Below are 9072 nucleotides of genomic sequence, written 5' to 3'. Positions count from 1 at the left end.
ACCTCTCTTGTATGCCTCTTTCTTGCATAGTATTTTAGGCCTATTTGTAAACTGTTTTGAGCTTGGTTATAAACTGTAAAGTGGCTTATTTTGAGCCCTTCTTAAACATTGTTGAAGGACTCTTCACTGTTTGAGGCTTCCTTTTGTCACTTGCCTCTTTATCCCTCTTTTGGCCTTATTTTTGCATGTTTTGTTAGCCCCTTGTGCTTGTATTTTTGGGCTCTGGTCCGAACTGTAAATAGCCTTATTTTGACTCCCTATTCATGTTTTATCAAGGGACTTTTGATTTTTGAAGCTCCCTTTTTGCTCTTTGTGTCTAAACCTCTTTTTAGGCCTTATTTTGCATAGTATTTTAAGCTTGCATGTGCACTGTTTTGGGTTTGGTCACTAACTGTAAAATACCATGTTTTTGGCCCCTCTTCAACTTTGTTGAAGGTCCCTTCTCTGTTTGAGGCCAGAAACCATCACTTACTTCTTTGTCTCCCTTTTGGCCCATTTCTTGCACAATAGTTTAGCCATACTTGTGTTTGTTTTCGTGGCTTGTTGTAAACTGTAAAGTGCTTCATTTTGAGCCCCTCTTCAACTTTGTTGAAGGGATCTTGGCCATTTAGGGCCAGAAGCTGCTACTTGCTTCATTATCTCTCTTTTGAGGCCATTTTTGCATGTTAACTTAGCCCTATTTGTGTTCTCTTTTTAGCCTTGCTTAAAACTGTAAATATGCTTGTTTTGGTACTGTCTTGATTCTGTCTTCACACTTCATGTTCGAATAATGCATGCTTTGCATAGCCATAGGTCATTCCATGTACCTAATTTCATGTTTCGGGTCTCATTCCATGTATCGGGTGCCATGTTTCCATGTTCTGGGGCCGTTTTGCATCATATTTTGCTACTGAAATTTGCATGCTAGTATGCCATATTCCATGTCTTGCCATGTCTTGTTAGAGTGACATTTGGTGTCTTAGGGTCGGTCCTCGGTTTGCGTGTATGTGTGCACGCATTTCGAGTGCCTTTTTTTCATCGTATGGCTACTAATGTGAGTGTGGTTGAAGTCCACTCATGTTGGTGTAAGTCTATTGTGCATTGAGTATGCCATTTCATTTTATAGCATTGCGTATGCTAGGTTGTATGTTAGAGCATTGCGTATGCCTTATTACATCGTGCATTGTGTATGCCATCTCATAGCATTGTGCATGCTAGGTTGTATATTAGTTGTATTCATGCATATCATGCATATTGCATTGTGCTTGGGATAGGAGTTAGCCCGAGCACGGGAAACGAGGAACGTTTCGTACTTCAAGTGACGGAATGTGTCTCAATTCCCAGTCACCGACACTCTGGATTATCCATGATGGAGTTTAGGTCTTGTTGTGTTTATATGTGCATTCATTTCATATTGAGTTATGCAATTCGACTCCTCGGCCATCATGCATCAATATGCATGATTGGTGGCACGAGGATCGAGGACTACACTCCCCGAAGAGTAGTCATGCATACATATGTGAAAATACTTTGCCATGCCCCTTTGTTGCTCTCTGTTGCAGCAAATCAGAAATCGACAGCCTTCCGGAGCTTGGCACGTATTCCAAGAACAATTGCAAACAGAGGCAAACCGGGCATCACAGTGGATTTTCGCACAAGGCAACCCGAGCATGCATCATTTATCATCCGGAGCAGATTTGAGGCAGTCCCTGACTTGCATGCCAATTTATTGCTTTCCTAATTTAATTTGTTAATTAATTAGGGTTTTGTACATATTTGGACTGTAACTATTAATTTGGGACTGTATATTATTTATTCGGACCCTTCGAGTGAGGGCACAATTGTAATAAGTGTGCGTGCGTGTGATGTATGTCTTCCAACCCTACGTCTTTCTCCCTTTTATTTACCCGCTTATGATGGTTAGATTAGGGCATGTTTCAATTAGCATACAGTATGATAGCATGTTTGCATTCATTCATCTGTTTTGCACGCACTGGGCTCGGTGCATCATACTAACTGCATTGTATTTTCAATTCCAAGTTGAATATGTGTTAGCTGTAGTATTTCATATGCCATGTCTAGAATAGCCGAGCCTGCTATAAGTTACATTTTTGCATGTGTTGCATTAGGCATTTCTGTATAATTAGGATCATGCATGGATTTCTAATTAGCTTCTGTTTTGGCTTGGAGTACTCGGTAAGTTTTATGCTTTAGCATCCTTGCATGTGTGTGAGTGACTGCCATGATAGCATGATTACCATGAGGCTAATTGCTTATGTGATATAACTGCCTGAATGCCTGTGGGTGAAGGTTGGGTTATTTGAATTGGAATAATTCATCAAATGTGTGTTTTAAGCCTACTAGATAGTGGCAAAATCATGTTTTTCTAAGCCCACCCGAGGGTGGCAAATCCACGTCTTAGCCTACTTGCGAGTAGCACCATCAAACCATTTTCAAACAAACAAACATGAAATGTTTTGTTCCAATTCAGGCGATCCAGTCTATACTTGTATGCTGTGCGCATCACATAGTAATCTAGGCTAACAACCGGAATAAGAATACATAATGTTTTCAAAAATAGATATCATGGTTAGTAGAGGCCGATCTTTGATCGGGCGAGCGGGGGTGCTCACGAAGTGACCTTCCCCAATCGTACCCAAGTTCCCGAGCCGAGGCAACTTTGGTGATGACGGACACGTGGCCTTAGGCAAACGAGTCAGGGTTTCCTAAATTTTTCCAAAATAAAACATTTAGGTGGCGATCCTGTATCTGGCAAAGCAGTCCATGTTTGGCACTTCTTTCAAAATCTGTTTTCTCAAAATGATTTGCCGGATTTGGACTCTTTGGTTCAGATTTAGAACCGTGACAATTTGAGAGTCCGAACTGTAGTGAACCCCAAATGAACAGAACGGGACCAACCCTCCCGGGACGTTCGGGGACGTCTACACTCTCTTGCTCATCTTTCTTCTCTCTCTCTCTATGTCTCTCTCTCTCTATATCTCTTGTTTATCTTGTTTTGCTCTCTCTCTCTGTCTCTCTCTATCTCTCGCTCATTTTGTTTCTCTCTCTCTCGCTCACTCATCATTCATCTCTCTAGCTCTCTCATCTCTCTTCGCTCTCTATCTTTCTTGCTCATCTTTTTTCTCTTTTCCCACCCTCTCTCTATATCTCTTGTTCATCTCTTTTTGCTATCTTTTTTTCTCTCTCTCTCTATCTCTCATTCATCTTGTTTCTCTCTTTCTTTTTTCTTTCTCTCTCTTTCTCTCTGTCTCTCTCTCTTTTTTCTTTCTCTCTGTGTCTCTCTCTCTCTCACACTCATCTCTCTTCCCTCTTAATCGTTCACTCATCTCTCTGTGCCTATTGTTGTTGAAAGAGGAAAAAGTAAAAAAATGAAATGGGTCTCTGTCTCTCTCACTCATCTCTCTTCTCTTTTTTTTTATGTCTCCCTCCCTCTCTCTCTCTCTCTCTATTGTTGATCATCTCTTGTTTCTCTCTCATTTTCTGTTTCTCTCTCTTCCTAGCTTTCATTTCACAGCAAAATAGACACAGAGGTTTTTGGCAAAAAAATGAGTTTTTTTTATTTGCTACAACAACTTTTGCCCGTCGCAAATACAGGTTATCGGTGACGGCAATACCCTTGTCGTTTTCAATTTTCAGTTTATTTTTACAAAAATTTACAAAACTGTCATAAAAGCTTGTTTGATAGTTTTTTTGGTTTATAATGGTTATCTTAGTTTATAAATTTGAGGAAAAATTGTAAACTAAAAAAATGAGTTTACGTTGATTTTTAAATAGAAATTAAAAAATTTGACTAACAATTTTTTTTTTCAATTAATATTTTTAATTAAATTTTTTTCCAATTAATTTTTTTTCAAATAATTTTTTTCCAATCAATTTTTTTAATTATTTTTTTTTGAATTATAATGTGTATGATCTCATTGTCATAAATAATAAAAAAAATAAGCACAAATATTTTAGGTCTAGACAAACATGTTTTTTAGTTTATATTTTTAAAATTTTTAAAATATTTTATTCAAACCAAATGCGTTTATAATTTATGTTTTTTTAAAAATAAACAAAAATAAATTTATAAAATCCCTAAATCTTTTGAACAATTTCGTGCTTGTTTTTTCCTCTCAACCAAAAATCCCCAAATCTCAAATCCCTAATCTTTTGAACCAAAAATCCCCCTCTCTCTCTCTCGTGCACGCGCGCGACTGTGAGCAGGGCAGATGACGGCGTCGAGCGATGGCAGTGACAACGTAAGACGGCATCAAGCAGCGGATAAACTTTATATATCTCTTGGGGAGTTGTTTGGTAAGATCGTTCCACATCTTTATATATGTCTATTGAGAAGAGATTATCTAGTTTCTGTTTATATTTTACAGGAGTTATATGGAAAGGGGATAAATTGATAGATGGGGTCCCTGAAACTCTTGATATGCTTTGGACAAAGGTATGTATTTTTTTTATGAACTTGTACATGTCAAGCAAACAAACATTGTATTTTAATGGTTTTAATTTCTGTTACCTCTTTTTATTGATTTAGTTTTGAGATGATGATAATAAATCTAATGAAGCTATATTTTTCTCTATATGACCGTTGAAAATTTTAATATAAATGCATTGCTTGTGGTGCTAAGCCAATTTTTAGTTTCTTTCTTCTTCAGGGATAGAGAGTAGTCTTTGTTACCAACAACCCTAGGAAACAGTATGGGAAAAAGTTTGAAACACTTGGTCTTAAAGTCGGTGAGGTTAGTTCAAGGTTCTTGCTTTCTAAATTCTCAGACAGTATGCATCAATATAATCTATTAACAATCGAATGTTTCAGGAAGAAATTTTTGCGTCATCTTTTGCTGCTGCAGCATATTTGAAGTCCATTGACGTCTGAGAGATAAAAAGGTATGCAGAATAGAAATTCATATTTCCTAAGTGATGAGTAGAAAGTTGAAATCTAATTTCTGTCCAATGGAAATGATTTTCTATCATCAGCTATCCATATATATTCCAAAAGCAGATATTATAGTGTTGATTACACGGACAGATTTCTTTTTACGCGTAGTCATGTTTCTAGATGTACCTTACCCTCTAAATTTTGTAAAAGGGTGGAGGCAAATATGTATTTGTATGTACGTTTCTATTACTCTAATAGATTTGCCACTGTCTTTAGTTTCATAGTGATTAAATCCAGCATGCCCACCATATTGTAGTTTCATTGAAACTTGCAGACTATTGCCACAATTGATGAATTTTGCATTCATTTCAAGATTCATGTTTCATTTTTGTATTTCTAATTATCTATCATTTCAATGACTGAACATTATTATCTAATATTATTTTTTTTTTCTTTAATATATATGTATATATATATATATATATAATTTCTTTATATACTTGTTCTAAAGTTCTATAGAAGGCTGGATAGCCATGCCCTTTTGGCTAGGGTTAAACATGATTTTCTCATTTTGATGGACCACCACTGGGCAATTGCTTTTAATATGAAGTTTATCTGTTAATTAGTATTAGCGTATAAAGGTTGATTGAATGTAAATGCCTACTTGCAGCTTCTTGTACATGTACAGGCATAAGTTTTGATCCTGTTACAAAGACTGAGTATTTTGCTACCCTGGGATGTTTTCATCCTAGCTCATTTGAAACCCTAACACTGTCATGAAGAAAAAAAAATTAAATAAATTGTTCAAAAGAAACCAAGAATGAAAATTAGATCAATAGCTTGCAATGGAATTTGACAGGGAAAGTAAATGCGTCAAAAGAGAATCAATAAATGCGACATAATTTTTTTAACAAAAGTGCATAGAATGCGGCTAGGATATGCCACTACTGCATGCATTCTGCGTATTTTTTTGAAAATTTATAGTAGTACTTAAAAAAAATTCAAAAGATCGATACAACACAATGGAATTTGAAAGGGAAATAAAATATATATGTGAAGAGGAGAACAAAAAAATGCTAGCGAGGGATATGGAATTTTTTTTTTTTTAAATTGTACATGTAGTCAGGATGAATGTAGTGTTTTAATCTGAGCTCGTTTGAAACCCTAACACTATCATGGAGAAAAGAAAAAAAAAATCATTGAAAAGAAACCAAGAAAAATAATTAGATGAATGCCGCACAATTTTACACATAAAATTTTTCAAGAAAGTGAACCGAATATAGCTAAAATTCCAGGGAGTTTACTTGTTTCAAGAGAGCAATGTAACACAGAATGAATGATCCTTTGCCTTCTAAGAAACAAATGTGAGTTGGTTTGGGTTTCAATCAAGATTGGAAACAATCACTGACCTTTTTTCTTAGTCATTCTTAATTTTTAACCAATTTGTTGTTTCATCTCTTAGTAGCTCATTAACTACATGGTCTTAAATGTTGGAATCATGTATACTTTTGGATGTTCTGCCACTGTCTTGGAGATCTATTTTTGCTTGTTAATCTTCTGAACACTTTTGTTGAAATAATTGATCTTGTAGCGTTGACATCTTAGATACCTATCATTGCATAGTTCAGAAAGTGATGCACTTGTTATTGTTTTAGTTTTCCTTTTCTGTACTTCTTTATTTACACGTTCGCAATTACAAATGCAAACTATTGACTCATTTCAATCATTTCAATTCGGTATATGTTTGGATCAAGCTTGGACGATGTTTTATTATTATTATTATTATTATTATTATTATTATGAGTATCTAATTGAGTGATTTTTTTTGTGTGGTTATAGGATCTGCAAAGACACCAGTGAGTACTGAACAAAGGACTGGAGGTGGTGCTCGCAGTGGAAACAACAAGGTAATCGCTTACACTTTATTGTTATTTTTTTATTTTTTAATTTATTTGTTCTGTTTTTAGTCATTAGTTTTGTATTTGGGAATTAGAAAAGTTCATAAATTTTGGATTTTTTTTACTACCTTACGGGGGTGAATTAGGTTGTCTTGAAATTGCATTTGTCATCCCTATAGCGATTACACGAGTAAACAAAATTTGGTAAGAAAATGTGGTCATTCTAAATAAACATAGCTTGTCTCTAATTATTATTATTATTATTTTTTTTTAAGGTTTCTCATGAACTTAGCTGAACCAGTGTATTAGGTTTGATTGCAAGAGGATGATTGTTATCCTTGGTTCTCTTAATGTGAGGATTTTTTTATAATTTATAATTTTTTATTTTTGACTACATTTTCTTAGCAATCAAATGGGGAAATTATTTAACTTCCTAAGGCAAAGACTTGTGCTCTAACTCGATTTTTATTGGTTTGAGCAGTGAGACCCACCACTTCTGAGACCACCACCAATGCTCTAAGACCACTAAGTAGCCTCTCAATCCAATAGAGCAAGGCTGACATATAAGAGGCCTTTTTTGTGAGTTCTCAATGGATTATGGTTGTCTTTATTAGGGCATATTTACTATCGTTTTGGAGTTTTCTATCTTCCACTACCCTTTTGTGTGGGTGTGTGAGTGCAGAGACAAGTATTTTGTAATATTTGTGAACGGTTCAAGTTTCTTATTTACGATGCTAGAACCTTCATTTAATAAACAACAAATGTATTGGCGTGAAGAGGAGAATAAAATCTTGCTACTCTAGGCACGAGAGACTTGTGGGAGAAGACGGGACTCGAATTGGATTCCCGGTTTGGAACTTAGAGTCGAATTTCACTCTAGACAAATTAGTTCCTTAAAAAACTTAGAATTCAAGGTGTTGATACCCCAAAATCACCAAACGTCGTCGGATTAGCACGAAACTTGGCACATATGATCGCCTAGGCACGAGAGACTTGTGGGAGAAGACAAGACTCGAATTGGCTTTTCCGTTTGGGAGTCAGAATTGGATTTCACTCTAGACAAACTAGTTTCTTAAGAAACTTAGAATTCGAGATGTTGACACCCCAAATCACCAAACGGCGTCAGATTACCATGAAACTTGGCACACACGACTGCCTAGGCACAAGAGATTTGTGGGAGAAGACGGGACTTGAATTGGGTTCCCAGTTTGGGAGTTAGAGCCTGATTTTACTCTAAGCAAGCTAGTTCCTTAAGAAACTTAAAATTTGAGGTGTTGACGTCCCAAAATCACCAAATAGCGTCGGATTAGTATGAAACTTGGCACACACGACTGTCTAGGCATGAGAGATTTGTGGGAGAAGACGGGGCTCGAATCAGTTCCCGGTTTAGGAGTTAAAGCCGGATTTCGGTCTAGGTAAACTAGTTCCTTAAGAAACTTAGAATTCGGGGTGTTAACGCCTCAAAATTACCAAACAGCGTCGAATTAGCACGAAACTTAGCATACACAACCGCCTAGGCACGAGAGACTTGTGAGAGAAGACAAGAGTCGAATCGGGTTATCGGTTTGAGAGTTAGAGCTGGATTTCGGTCTTGACAAAATTATTTGCTTAATTATCTTTGTAATTGTATAGTAGTTAAATTTTTGTCTTTTTTTTTTAATTAACATATTAACACATAATTATATTGTCATTAATTATTTTTATTTTTTATTTTCAGATATTTCTCGAGTAGAGGTTTGCTTCATGTGGAATGCATGCCTGTGAAGAATGCAACTAACATTTGTTTTTGTTATCCACAGAGAATGATGAAGAAATTTTTTGTTTTTGGTTTATGTTATTTTGAATTGTGAACAACATTATGTATTTAAACATTATATATGTATTATAGAATATTATGTGGTGGGGTAATTTTGCTTATGTATAGCTGTGAATGCAAAAATATTTTTATTATGGAGAAATTGTTATTTTTATACAGGAATTTTTATATTATTATGCAATTATTAGTTTCTTTGTTAATTATTTTTCATTTAATACAGGTAATTTTAATTTTATTTTTTTTATTTTTTTTATTTATTTTTTATTTTTGCGACGGCACCACACCGTCGCAAAAAACATTAGAACCAAAATGTATTTTTTTTTGGCGATATAGGTAATGCTGTCACAAAAAAAATTGGCGACATAGGCCATGCCGTCGCAACAAAAAACATTTCGCGACGGCATCTTTTGTCGCCACAAATAAAACTTTTAGCGACAGTACAACAATGTCATCGCAATAGGTGTCAGCTTTTTTACATATTATAA

At 35.4% G+C, this 9072-nt stretch overlaps 1 long non-coding RNA gene across 1 annotated transcript; it reads left to right on the top strand.

Moving 5' to 3' along the window:
• Positions 1-4100: 4100 nt before the first annotated feature.
• On the top strand, positions 4101-8745 carry LOC114301166 (uncharacterized). Its single transcript, XR_014328711.1, has 5 exons — positions 4101-4435; positions 4650-4733; positions 4811-4881; positions 6713-6780; positions 8489-8745. It is a non-coding gene; the product is annotated as an uncharacterized LOC114301166 (long non-coding RNA).
• Positions 8746-9072: the final 327 nt, after the last annotated feature.

Source organism: Camellia sinensis, chromosome 1 (assembly GCF_055761805.1).
Source record: "Camellia sinensis isolate YWXY chromosome 1, ASM5576180v1, whole genome shotgun sequence".
In the NCBI taxonomy this organism is placed as follows: Eukaryota; Viridiplantae; Streptophyta; class Magnoliopsida; order Ericales; family Theaceae; genus Camellia; species Camellia sinensis.
The sequence above is the reverse complement of the archived record's forward strand: the minus strand, read 5'-3'. Positions and strand labels throughout refer to the sequence as shown.